Source organism: Capricornis sumatraensis, chromosome 2, assembly GCF_032405125.1.
Source record: "Capricornis sumatraensis isolate serow.1 chromosome 2, serow.2, whole genome shotgun sequence".
NCBI classification, from domain to species: domain Eukaryota; kingdom Metazoa; phylum Chordata; class Mammalia; order Artiodactyla; family Bovidae; genus Capricornis; species Capricornis sumatraensis.
The window spans coordinates 169,481,138-169,493,350 of NC_091070.1; the positions used below are offsets into that span (position 1 = coordinate 169,481,138).

The window sequence follows — 12,213 nt, forward strand, 5'->3', positions numbered from 1 at the left end:
ATAGATCAAGAAAGAATGCAACATAGCAGAGAAGGTAGAACTGAGAGATAGAAAAGTACTATTTCATGGGTTCTTAAAGACTATTTCGGTTTTACTGCTGCTGCTGCTAAGTCGCTTCAGTCGTGTCCGACTCTGTGCGACCCCATAGACGGCAGCCCACCAGGCTCTGCTGTCCCTGGGATTCCTCAGACAAGAACACTGGAGTGGGTTGCCATTTCCTTCTCCAATGCATGAAAGTGAAAAGTGAAAGGGAAGTCGCTCAGTCGTGTCCGACTCTTAGCGACCCCATGGACTGCAGCCCACCAGGCTCCTCCGTCCGTGGGATTTTCCAGGCAAGAGTACTGGAGTGGGGGGCCATTGCCTTCTCTTCTTATATATACTACATAACTTATATACTGTGCATATTGCCTGTTCTTCTATTCCTTCCATAAAACAACCTGTAGAGCAGGATCTTTGTTTTGTTTATTCATATATCAAGCGCCTAGAAGAGTGCTCACTAAATTACATAATAGGTGTTAAACAAAGACCTTCTGAATGAATGAATTTTTGAATAACTCTGCCAGTTACTGAGCTAAGCACTTTATATACACTATTTTATTTAATCACTAGGGCCACCCTGGGACACATGCATTAACCTCTCTTTATTGAGGACCATAAAGATTAAATAACTTGTCCAAAGTTACAGAATAAATGAAGTAGTATATGAAGCCAGGACTTAACCTCAATTTATATGTAGCTCTAAAGGCTCAATTTCTCAAAGCTGGGTTTGAATGGGAAGAGAACTAAGCTGCTTTAGGACCTAACTAGGTTGAAAGTACGTGGAAGAAGAGACACTGATTTTGGATTTAGTATAACGAGCAGAGGCAAATAATTAGCATTTAGGGAAACTGCTTCAATTCGCTTTGCTTCTAGTCCTATGGGGACAGAAATAAACGCTAATGGTTATCAGAAGAGAAATAAGAGACCCCACAGTCTGAGCTCTATGGATGAGAAAACATGGGTTAGTATCTTTCCTCTAAATTCATTGCTATACTTATCCCAGTGGTAAACAGTGAAATACTAGCAGGGTTTTGTTTTTTTCCCCTTAATGTTGTTGGGTTTTTTTTTTTTTTTTCATTAAAATGCTTTCTTTTTCCTAGATTCTACTGATGTAGAAAGTATTGGTAAAATTATATATGAGAAATATATCATCTATACACAAACATTTACCAATTTAAATCTGAGGGAAAGATACAGATTTCTGCCAGTATTACCATCCTTGGAACACAGCCACGTTCATTTGTTTACACATTGTCTATGGCTCCTTTCACACCGTAACAGCGAGCTTGGGAATCTGCAACAGAGATTATATGCCTGCAAAACTGAAAATATTTACTCTGGCACTTTGCTGCTGCTGCTGCTAAGTCACTTCAGTCGTGTCCGACTCTATGTGACCCCATTGACTGGACTATGCAGCCCACCAGGCTCCGCTGTCCCTGGGATTCTCCAGGCAAGAACACTGGAGTGGGTTGCCATTTCCTTCTCCAATGCATGAAAGTGAAAAGTGAAAGTGAAGCCGCTCAGTCGTGTCCAACTCCTAGCGACCCCATGGACTGCAGCACACCAGGCTCCTCCATCCATGGGATTTTCCAGGCAGGAGTACTGGAGTGGGGTGCCATTGCCTTCTCCAACTCTGGCACTTTACAGAAGAAAATAACAAAACAAATATTAATAAAATATAAGTTTCTGGATTTCTTGCATCAGTTCTATCATTTTTCTTGATATATTTGAAAACACATTCTCTAAGTTCTAGAACAAGCTATCTAAGGTTTTTGTTCTTGTTGATCATATAACTAAAAACATCTCAACAGCTTAAGTCCAAGGAAAATATGGTCTTCAATCTACTAAACAGATATCATTAATTCAAGCAAACATATTCTAGTAGAATTAACACCCATTTACTAGTTATTAAATACTAGAAGATTTTAGTAGCATTGAGATGTCAGTCATGAAATCCTAAAAGAGTTTAGCATAAAAGTTGAGAGGAAAGAAATTTTTTGATTTATATTTTTAGTATCTGAGTTAACAAGTTAAAGTTTACGGAAGTGTTTGGAACAAGGAAAACAACATTCACACATTCACATACCAAACAGACAAAAAAGCAATAATTGTACACTGTCATTACTTTCCAATTTCTCCTTTATATATTAATTACCAAGTAGTAAAACCTAGAACATTTGCTTTTGATCTTCCAAGCAAACAAGTCTGATACATAAAAAAGCAAACTTCAAACTTATTATGCATTTTAAAATTCTGTAATCTATTTTCCCTCTCCCCATCAAAAGATTAGTTGGTTTGAAACTCACAAAAGATCACACTTTATTTCACAAAATTAAAAAGGAAAAAAAACACACAACTCTTCATTGTATATATACATGATATGAAAATCCTTTTTATAATACAGCCCAATATAGAAATATTTTAAGTTCCTCAAAGGAATATTTAGATGTTCCTCATGTTTCACAAATAAAGTGATAGGTTATACTATTCAGAATGACACTTAGAAAAGAATTTTAGCAATTTAATAAAAACAAGTATAGAAACATGCTGCAAAGGAAACAGGAGAAAGACTGAGTACAAAATGAGGTAAACAACTTTTTTTCTTTAAATATTTTATTTCAAGAAGTCAATTTCTACATTAAAAGATGAGCCAATCCAAGACACTATTCATTAACATTTCATCAAAAGCACATAATTCATTTAACTTAGATTTTAACAGGGCTCTCAACTTAAACATCTCTACCTACACTTTTCATATCTTTGATCTAAAACTTCCTACATACAAATTTTAAGATATTTGTTTCCCAGAAGCTTTTCCTCAAAACAAAACAAAAAATTTCCAAATTAACATTTTCATATTTTCTCATAATTAAATTTGCTACATTAAGAAGTAGAAACCTATCCATGAATCATTTCTATATACTATTAAATTTTAAGCCTAAGCCTTTTTCCATTTTTCTCTAAATTTCATTAAAAAACAAACACGATAGTCACACACATTTTAGTAAAACAAAAATTTCTTGTCCACACTTTCGAAGGAATTAGGTTTCAAATGTTACATATAAGAAAGCACACTACTCTCTTTAAGGGTGAGAACTTTCTGTGGCAACTGACATAAGCATGATATTAGCAATGAAATTATATAAAACACTTGATTTTTAAAAATTGTATTGTAACTTTTTAATATGGGATGAAAGCAAATCTGATCACACGTCTATAATCAGACCTGTGATCTCTTTCTTAAAATATCAGTTATCAGGTAATCTCTAATAGTAAAACAATCCACAGTATTTCAAATTGCAAAGAAATGTTTCCTACCTTGCCTTCTTCTCTTTCTACTGACTCCATTCCAGCCTTCAGATCCATGAGGCACTTCCATATACTTACATTTGTCCATATTTCACTTATGTAACAAGTTCATTCTGGTTACTTGTGACCAAAATCTCTTAATTGATAATTATATAATCGCTTAACACATCATCAAAGGTACTTTAATATTTTCATTATATGGCTTTAGAATACAATTAAATGTCTAGAAGCTTTATGTAGGTGAATTTTTTAACTTAGGTAAATGCAAATTTACATTTGGAACATACATATTACATGTAACTTGTAATTTCAATGTTCAGTTCAGTTCAGTTGCTCAGCAGTGTCCGACTCTTTGCCACTCCATGAACCGCAGCGCGCCAGGTCTCCCTGTCCATCACCAACTCCCGGAGTCCACCCAAACCCATGTCCATTGAGTGGGTGATGCTATCCAACCACGTCATCCTCTGTTGTCCCCTTCTCCTGCCCTCAATCTTCCCCAGTATCAGGGTCTTTTCTAATGAGTCAGCTCTTTGCATCAGGTGGCCAAAGTATTGGAATTTAAGCTTCAACATCAGTCCTTCCAATGAACACCCAGGACTGATCTGATTTAGGATGGACTGGTTGGATCTCCTTGCAGTCCAAGAGACTCTCAAGAGTCTTCTCCAACACCACAGTTCAAAAGTATCAATTCTTTGGCACTCAGCTTTCTTTGTAGTCGAACTCTCACATCCATATATGACCACTGGAAAAACCAAGAGGAACTAAAAAGCCTCTTGATGAAAGTGAAAGAGGAGAGCGAAAAAGTTGGCTTAAAGCTCAACATTCAGAAAACTAAGATCATGGCATCTGGTTCCATCACTTCATGGGAAATAGATGGGGAAACAGTGGAAACAGTGTCAGACTTTATTTTTTGGGGCTCAAAAATCACTGCAGATGGTGACTGAAGCCATGAAATTAAAAGACCTTTACTCCCTGGAAGGAAAGTTATGACCAACCTAGATAGCATATTGAAAAGCAAAGACATCACTTTGCCAACAAAGGTCTGTCTAGTCAATGCTATGGTTTTTCCAGTGGTCATGTATGGATGTGAGAGTTGGACTGTGAAGAAAGCTGAGCACCGAAGAATTGATGCTTTTGAACTGTGGTGTTGGAGAAGACTCTTGAGAGTCCCTTGGACTGCAAGGAGATCCAACCAGTCCATTCTGAAGGGGATCAGCCCTGGGATTTCTTTGGAAGGGATGATGCTAAAGCTGAAACTCCAGTACTTTGGCCACCTCATGAGAAGAGCTGACTCATTGGAAAATACTCTGATGCTGGGAGGGATTGGGGGCAGGAGGAGAAGGGGATGACAGAGGATGAGATGGCTGGATGGCATCACTGAATCGATGGACGTGAGTCTGAGTGAACTCCGGGAGTTGGTGATGAACAGGGAGGCCTGGCGTGCTGCGGTTCATGGGGTCGCAAAGAGTTGGACACAACTGAGCGACTGAACTGAACTGAAGAGGAAATGTATTTGGTCTTTGTCCTCAGTCCCTGGGTGAGCTTGTAACCAAAATTGTGGTATGCCTGTTGCCACTCAAAAGCCAATAAAGAAGAAAGTTGGGTAGAAAACAATAAATGCTGGAGAGGATGTGGAGAGAAGAGACCCCTCCTATACTGTTGGGAATGTAAATTGGTACAGCCACTATGGAGAACAGTATGGAGGTTCTTTATAAAACTAAAAATACAGCTAAACCTATGACCCTGTATTCCCATTCTGGGGTGTATATCCAGAGAAAACATGATCCGAAAAGACACACGCACCCCAATGTTCACTGCAGCACTGTTTACAATAGCCAACACGTGGAAGCAACCTAAATGTCCATCAACAGAGGAATGGATAAGATGTGATATGTACATATACAATAGAATTTTACTCAGCCATTAAAAAGAATGAAATAATGCCATTTGTAGCAACATAGATGGACCTAGAGAATGTCATACTAAGGGAAGTAAGTAATACAGAGAAGAAAAAATATAGTGTATGACATCCTTCTATGCAGAATCTAAAAGAAATGATACAGATGAACTTACTTGTAAAACAGACTCAGACTTCAAGAATGAACTTACAGGTGACAGGCGGAAGGGACCGTTAGGGAGTTAGGGATGGACATGCACACAATGCTGTATTTAAAGTGGATAACAAATAAAGACCTCTGGTACAGCACATGGAACTCTGCTCTATGTTATATGGCAGCCTGGATGGGAGAGGAGTTTGGGGGAGAATGGATACATGTACATATATGGCTGAGTCCCTTCACTGTTCACCTAAAACTATTACAACACTGTAAATCAACTATACCCCAATACAAAATTAAAAGTTTTTTTTTTTTTAATCACCTAAAAACAACAAGAAAAAAAAAGAACCAAGTTTTGTGGAATGTTTGCTTTATTTTGGATGCTGGAAATGGCTGCGGGTGGGGGCAAGGAGGAGGGAGACATATATAAAGCCCGACTCACCACAACCTGACAATCAGGCTTTCTAGACAGAGAGGGCCACATGCAGAAACAGCAGTTAGCTCTGACAGTCATCTTGAAATTGGTCATGCGGTGGTCTGACCAGTATCATCTTGATTGCTTTAAATACAGTTAATCTTCAGTTCCAGGGTCAGTTTATTTCTATTTCCTTGAGACAAATTCTCAGAATTGTGGCAGCTTATATCATGGCTACAGTCTGGTGGGGCTTTCAGACTCTATAATACAGCTCACAGGATATGGCTCAGAATACTTTCTATAGCTTTGGAGGAGGAACTAAATGTTCTTGACTTTGCTCACTGATTAAACAGTTACTGTTTCGTCCTGTTTGACTGCTTTTCTTTGCTTCTGCATTTTCTCACTTCTCTGATTAATAAACTTTTTCTTCAGCTGAAGTTTCCCATAGACAACAGGCAGGTAAAGGACATGGGGAAGTGGGGGTGGTGGTAGGTAAGAACCATAATGTCCTGCTTCCCTTTCTGTTTTTTTTTTTTCCCCAATATTTGGTCATGCCTGCTCTAAGTTCATCAATTCCTTGGAATTTCCTGAGCAATAGAAGTATGTTATATTATTCCTAATGAGCTTCTTTCCAAGAGATATGCTAATGAGGTGACAGCGTGGGACCCCTAAAGAGGCTCAGGATGGGGCTGATCACCAAAAAGACCAAGTAATTAGAGGGTACTGTTGCGGTCTAGAATGCTGCCCACAGCACATTCCCCCCTGCCCCCCGCCCCCCGCCCCCATCCAACATATGCTGAAGCCCTTAACCATTCTCATGTGAGCATATTTGAAGTTTTGGATTTCAGAGAAGTAATGAAAGTTAAATGAGGTCATAAAGGTATGGTTCTAATCTAATAAAGCTGGTGTTCTTTAAGAAGAAGAGACACCAGTGCCTGCTGTCTCCCTACAGTTGTGCACAGACATGAGGCCAGTGAGAACACAATGAGAAGGTAGCAGCGTATTACACAAAACAGGATGAGAGGCCTCACCAGAAACCAACCGAGATGGTACCTTGGTCTTAGACTTCTAGCCTCCAGAACTGTGAGAAAAAAATTTTCTGTTGTTTAAGCCACCCATTCTGTGGCATTTTGTTATGGCGACCTTAGCTGACTAATGCAGGTGGGAATTTCAGCCCCACCTGACATCTGGGGAGGAGAGGAAGGCTGAAGATTCTCCATAAAAACTTGAATGATGAGATTCAAGAGTTTCTAGATTACACACTGAACTATGCTTCCAAGGAACACACTGAAGTACTGGAGGGGTGGTGCATTGGGAGAAGTTATGAAACCCCGGTGTCTCTCCTTATACCCTAGTCTTTGCATTTCCTCCTTTGTAATAAACCAGTAAGTGTGTTTTATCTGAGTTCTGTGAGTCATTCTCGCAAATTATCAAACCTGAGGGCAGAGACATGAAATACCCAAATTTGTAACCAAAGCGGACAGAAGTGTGGGTAGCCTGGGGATCCAAGATTTATAAGTGGTGTTGAAAGTGAGCTATCACTTCAGGCAGAGTGGGCCAGAGTTCTTAAACCTGTGGAGTCTGATGCTAACTATTCTGCATTATTGTCAGAATAAGATTGAACTGTGGATGCCCAGTTGGTATCAGAATTGGAAAATAAGTGACATAAGAAATATCATCTGGTATAACATATTTTAGCAGTATTCAACATTTAGAATTACAAACAAATAGTAATTTGTAATAGTAACAGTAATTCACATTTGGTCCTTTCATTATTCCATCTTGATATTTTCTGTGGTATCTAATAATGCAATCTAATGAAAATATGGACAGCTAACTTTATGCAGTTCAAAATCAAAACATGAATTCTTTTCCCATCATAGTAAATAAGTCAAGTATACACTATTACATGAAATAATAAGACTTTTGAAAAGAATATAAACACATACACAAATTGAACAGATACATAACACAGAACAAATTTAAGTTTATTTTTAGAATGTATGTGCATGAAATCAGATTGTACACAACACACCAAAGGTTAACCATAGACCAACAGAGTCATATAAAAATAATTTAAGGGAAACTGTATTGATTTTTTAAAAATAAGGCAAGTGAAATGTGGGCTCAGAATTATGTGGGTTCAAAATAAAAAACTTCTATGTAACTTCTGGTCACTGTTTAAAGGGAGAATATGAACATCAAATTTTTGACTATTACTATACAAAAGAGAAACCAAATGCTTTCCAAATTACAGTAAAATTAATTCCTCTAATATAAGACCATTAAGTCTACAAAGTCACTGACAAGTTATTTAAATCCTAGAATATTTTCTCAATGTAAATTTTGGAACATTCTGAATACTTTATAAACCTTCTTTTCTGTCTTTGGAAAACCACTGAAATTCCAAGAAATTTCTGTTGCTCTAATTTTCAGAGGTTCAAACAACAAACTAAATGTATTTTTCTAGGTTAATGTAATTCAGGTACAATGGAACTAAAGGAAAACACATAACTTTAATAAAATCAAATGCATTATAGAAAAGGCAAGTCATAAAGTTAAACAAAAGTAGAAAACTTGGGTTGGCCCAAAAGTTCATTCAGGTTTTTTCATAACATTACAGAAAAACCCAAACAAACTTTTTGGCCAACTGAATACTATTAGAATCAGTTATACAAGTTTAGTACAAGAGAATCTATGTTAAAATTTTCACTGGAAAAAAAACCTTAAAGCCCTTCTTCTTTCCTGGAGTTTAAATAGTAGATCATATTCTAATTACTCAAGAATTATTAACATGGTGATCTGGTTACTTTTTATACCTGCCAATGTGTTCACGGGCTATAATAAGCCTTTGAATTTGTGCTGTACCTTCATAAATCTGGAAGGAAAAAAAAGTAGGTTAAATATAGTTCATATGTAAGTCCTCAGAATTTTAGGCAGTACTCTAAACTCCATTCCAATACTAAACTGAATCAAACCACACATATGGTCTATAATCTACAGTGATTCTGAAACCTGATTTTCTGAAAACCATGAAAATACATAATTCTCTAAAGATTAGTTAAAATTGTTTTAAGAACTCTACCAAAATTTTGGAGGACAGTCTTAAAAGGATATTGACTTTCAAAAAGTATTTGGGAACTCTAATGTTTAATGTTGCTGAAATATTAAACCAACTTTTTTGAGTTGTTTTAGCTAGTTGTCACCTTCAGTCATTTTCTATTCTTACTCTCAAACCTGATTTTTACTTTTTGTTCCTAAGGAACTGAGTTGCTAATGAAAAAAGATCCTGGAAGGATTTGTTTTGTTCAGTTAAGTATTCCTAGAAGACAGCCCTCACTTCCAGTTTAAACTTCTAGCTATTTGTTCAGATGCCAGAGAAAAGTAAAAAGGTAATGATTATAGGCTCCAGGGAAGGGAGAGCATTATCAAATAAACTTGGAACTTTAGATAAGGCACAAATTATGGTCCTCAGTTTTTTCAAATCTAAATTGAGGGGCTGTACTGCCCAAATTTCTTTCTTTAACATTCTATGATTCTACCTCTGGATTTTAAATGACTAGATTTGTCAAATAATTTCCTAGGTGTTGAGGGAAGTAATGGAGGAGATATTGAGAAGCATGGCTTATAAATACTTAAGATACATGTGGCATGAGCATTTATATCTTATTTACTAAATCACCACTATCTCTTCACTACTATCGCTAAGTTTTCTTAACCATCAATTTAATTTAGAAGACAGAGTCATATCACATTCTCTTCATGTTTTTTTACCTCCCAAATATGACCTCAAAAGTTGTCAGGTAAGATTCAAAATAAAATAATTTAATTAGTTTATGTGATATGTAAACTTTTAGGAGAGCAAAGAGTGTTACAACTAGCTAGGATGTTAAGAATCAAAGAAGGGTTATTCAGATAAATCTACATGTCTACACTGTTTGCTTTGTTATCTTGCTCACTCAAGGCATTTACTTCAAAGTAACATTCTTCTTTGTGTTAATTAGTTCTAAAAATTTAGGCTCACAGCCACTTATTATGATGATTTATTATTACCTGTGACATAAAATCTTTAAATAATCAGAGATCTACCGTATGATTTATGAATACTATGTTTCTTAAAAATCAACCATAATCATTTTTAACATTACCTGATAGATCTTGGCATCCCTCATTAATTTTTCTACAGGATATTCGGTATTAAATCCATTGCCTCCAAAAATCTGAACAGCATCAGAAGCTAACTGATTTGCGATAACTCCAGCATATGCCTTTGCAATAGAGGCATAATAGGTATTTCGGTGACCAGAATCAACTTCCCAAGTTGCTCTCTGGTAACTCAATCTAGTTCAACTTTCATTGCCATTTCAGCCAGCAAAAATGATATTCCTTGGTGCTAGAATTAAACAGAAAAAAGTTTAAGGTATTTATTGAATAATTTAAAATTATTTCCCCTGAAACTTTTTTTAACTTTAAAAACTAATTTTAGGCTTAAAAAGTTACACTCTGCTTCCCCCAGTGGTAACGTATTACAAAACCATAGTATAATTAACATTGGTAAAATATTATCAGCTAAACTATATACTCTTATGGCAGAAAATGAAGAGGAACTAAAAAGTCTCTGGATGAAAGTGAAAGAGGAGAGTGAAAAAGTTGGCTTAAAGCTGAACATTCAGAAAACGAAGATCATGGCATCTGGTCCCATCATTTCATGGGAAATAGATGGGGAAACAGTGGAAACAGTGTTAGACTTTATTTTGGGGGGCTCCAAAATCACTGCAGATGGTGACTGCAGCCATGAAATTAAAAGATGCTTACTCCTTGGAAGGAAACTTATGACCAACCTTGATAGCATATTCAAAAGCAGAGACATTACTTTGCTGGCTAAGGTCCGTCTAGTCAAGGCTATGGTTTTTCCTGTGGTCATGTATGGATGTGAGAGTTGGACTGTGAAGAAGGGTGAGTGCCGAAGAATTGATGCTTTTGAACTGTGTTGCTGGCGAAGACTCTTGAGAGTCCCTTGGACTGCAAGGAGATCCAACCAGTCCATTCTGAAGAAGATCAGCCCTGGGATTTCTTTGGAAGGAATGATGCTAAAGCTGAAACTCCAGTACTTTGGCCACCTCATGTGAAGAGTTGACTCATTGGAAAAGACTCTGATGCTGGGAGGGATTGGGGGCAGGAGGAGAAGGGGACGAAAGAGGATGAGATGGCTAGATGGTATCACTGACTCGAAGGACGCGAGTCTGAGTGAATTCCAGGAGTTGGTGATGGACCGGGAGGCCTGGCGTGCTGCGATTCATGGGGTCACAAAGAGTCGGACACGACTGAGCGACTGAACTGAACTGAACTGAAACTATATATTTTATTCAAATTTGGCCAAGTTTTCCACCAATGTCCTTTCTCTGCTGTAAGATCGCATCCAGGATTCCAACTGAATTTAATTGTTATTTCTTCCTAGTCTTTCCAAAGCTGTTAGGATTCCTCAGTCTTTACTTCTCTTTCATGACCATTGTGCACTTGTGAAGTATACTGATTGGTTATATTTTGCAGAATGTCCCATAGATTGGGTTTGCAGGATGTTTTCTCAGGATTGGAATGAGGTTATACATTTTTGATAAAAAAAAATACCACAAAAAATATATGGATCCTTCTGAGCAGCTCCTGGGATTTTTAAAAGAAAATTGCCATAGACAGTGAAAAATAATGTGGCACTGTTATCAGGTGCTGATGGGAAAATGATAAGGACAAATAAAAGATGTTTTTTATCCTCTAGAGGTTCATAATCAAACAGGGAAAGTGTTAGTCACTCAGTTGTATCGGACTCTTTGTGACCATATGCACTGTAGCCCACTAGGCTCGTCGGTCCATGGCATTCTCCAGGCAAGAATACTGGAGTGGGATGCCATGTCCTTCTCCAGAGAATGTCGCCAACCATGGAATCAAACATAGGTCTCTTGCATTGCAGGCAGTTTCTTTACCATCTGAGCCACCAGAGAAGCCTAATCAAATAGGAGACTTATGTAAATATTTTCAATAGGAGACACTAAGTTACCTGTGAGTTATATGGCCAAGATATGTTATAGGATGGAACTATGTCCACCATACCTTGATATGTGAAAGTTTCAAATATGAAGTATGCTTACAACTTTGGAAAAATATATTCATGACCCCAAAAGAGCAGAGGACACATTCTATTTAAAGAGTTAATGAAACATTCTACATGATAGATAACATGTCAGACCACAAAAAAAAGTCTCAATAAGGGTAATAAGGTTGAAATCATGTCAAATGTCTTTTCTGACAACAGCGGTAGAAACTATACATCAAAAACAGAAACAATCCTGCAAAACACATGAAAAATGTGGAATGTAAACAACATGTTATTAAAAAAAA

At 37.1% G+C, this 12,213-nt stretch overlaps 1 pseudogene; it reads right to left on the reverse strand.

Moving 5' to 3' along the window:
* Positions 1-8,586: 8,586 nt before the first annotated feature.
* Positions 8,587-12,213, reverse strand: part of LOC138072920 (medium-chain specific acyl-CoA dehydrogenase, mitochondrial-like) — a 53,227-nt pseudogene continuing 49,600 nt past the window's right edge.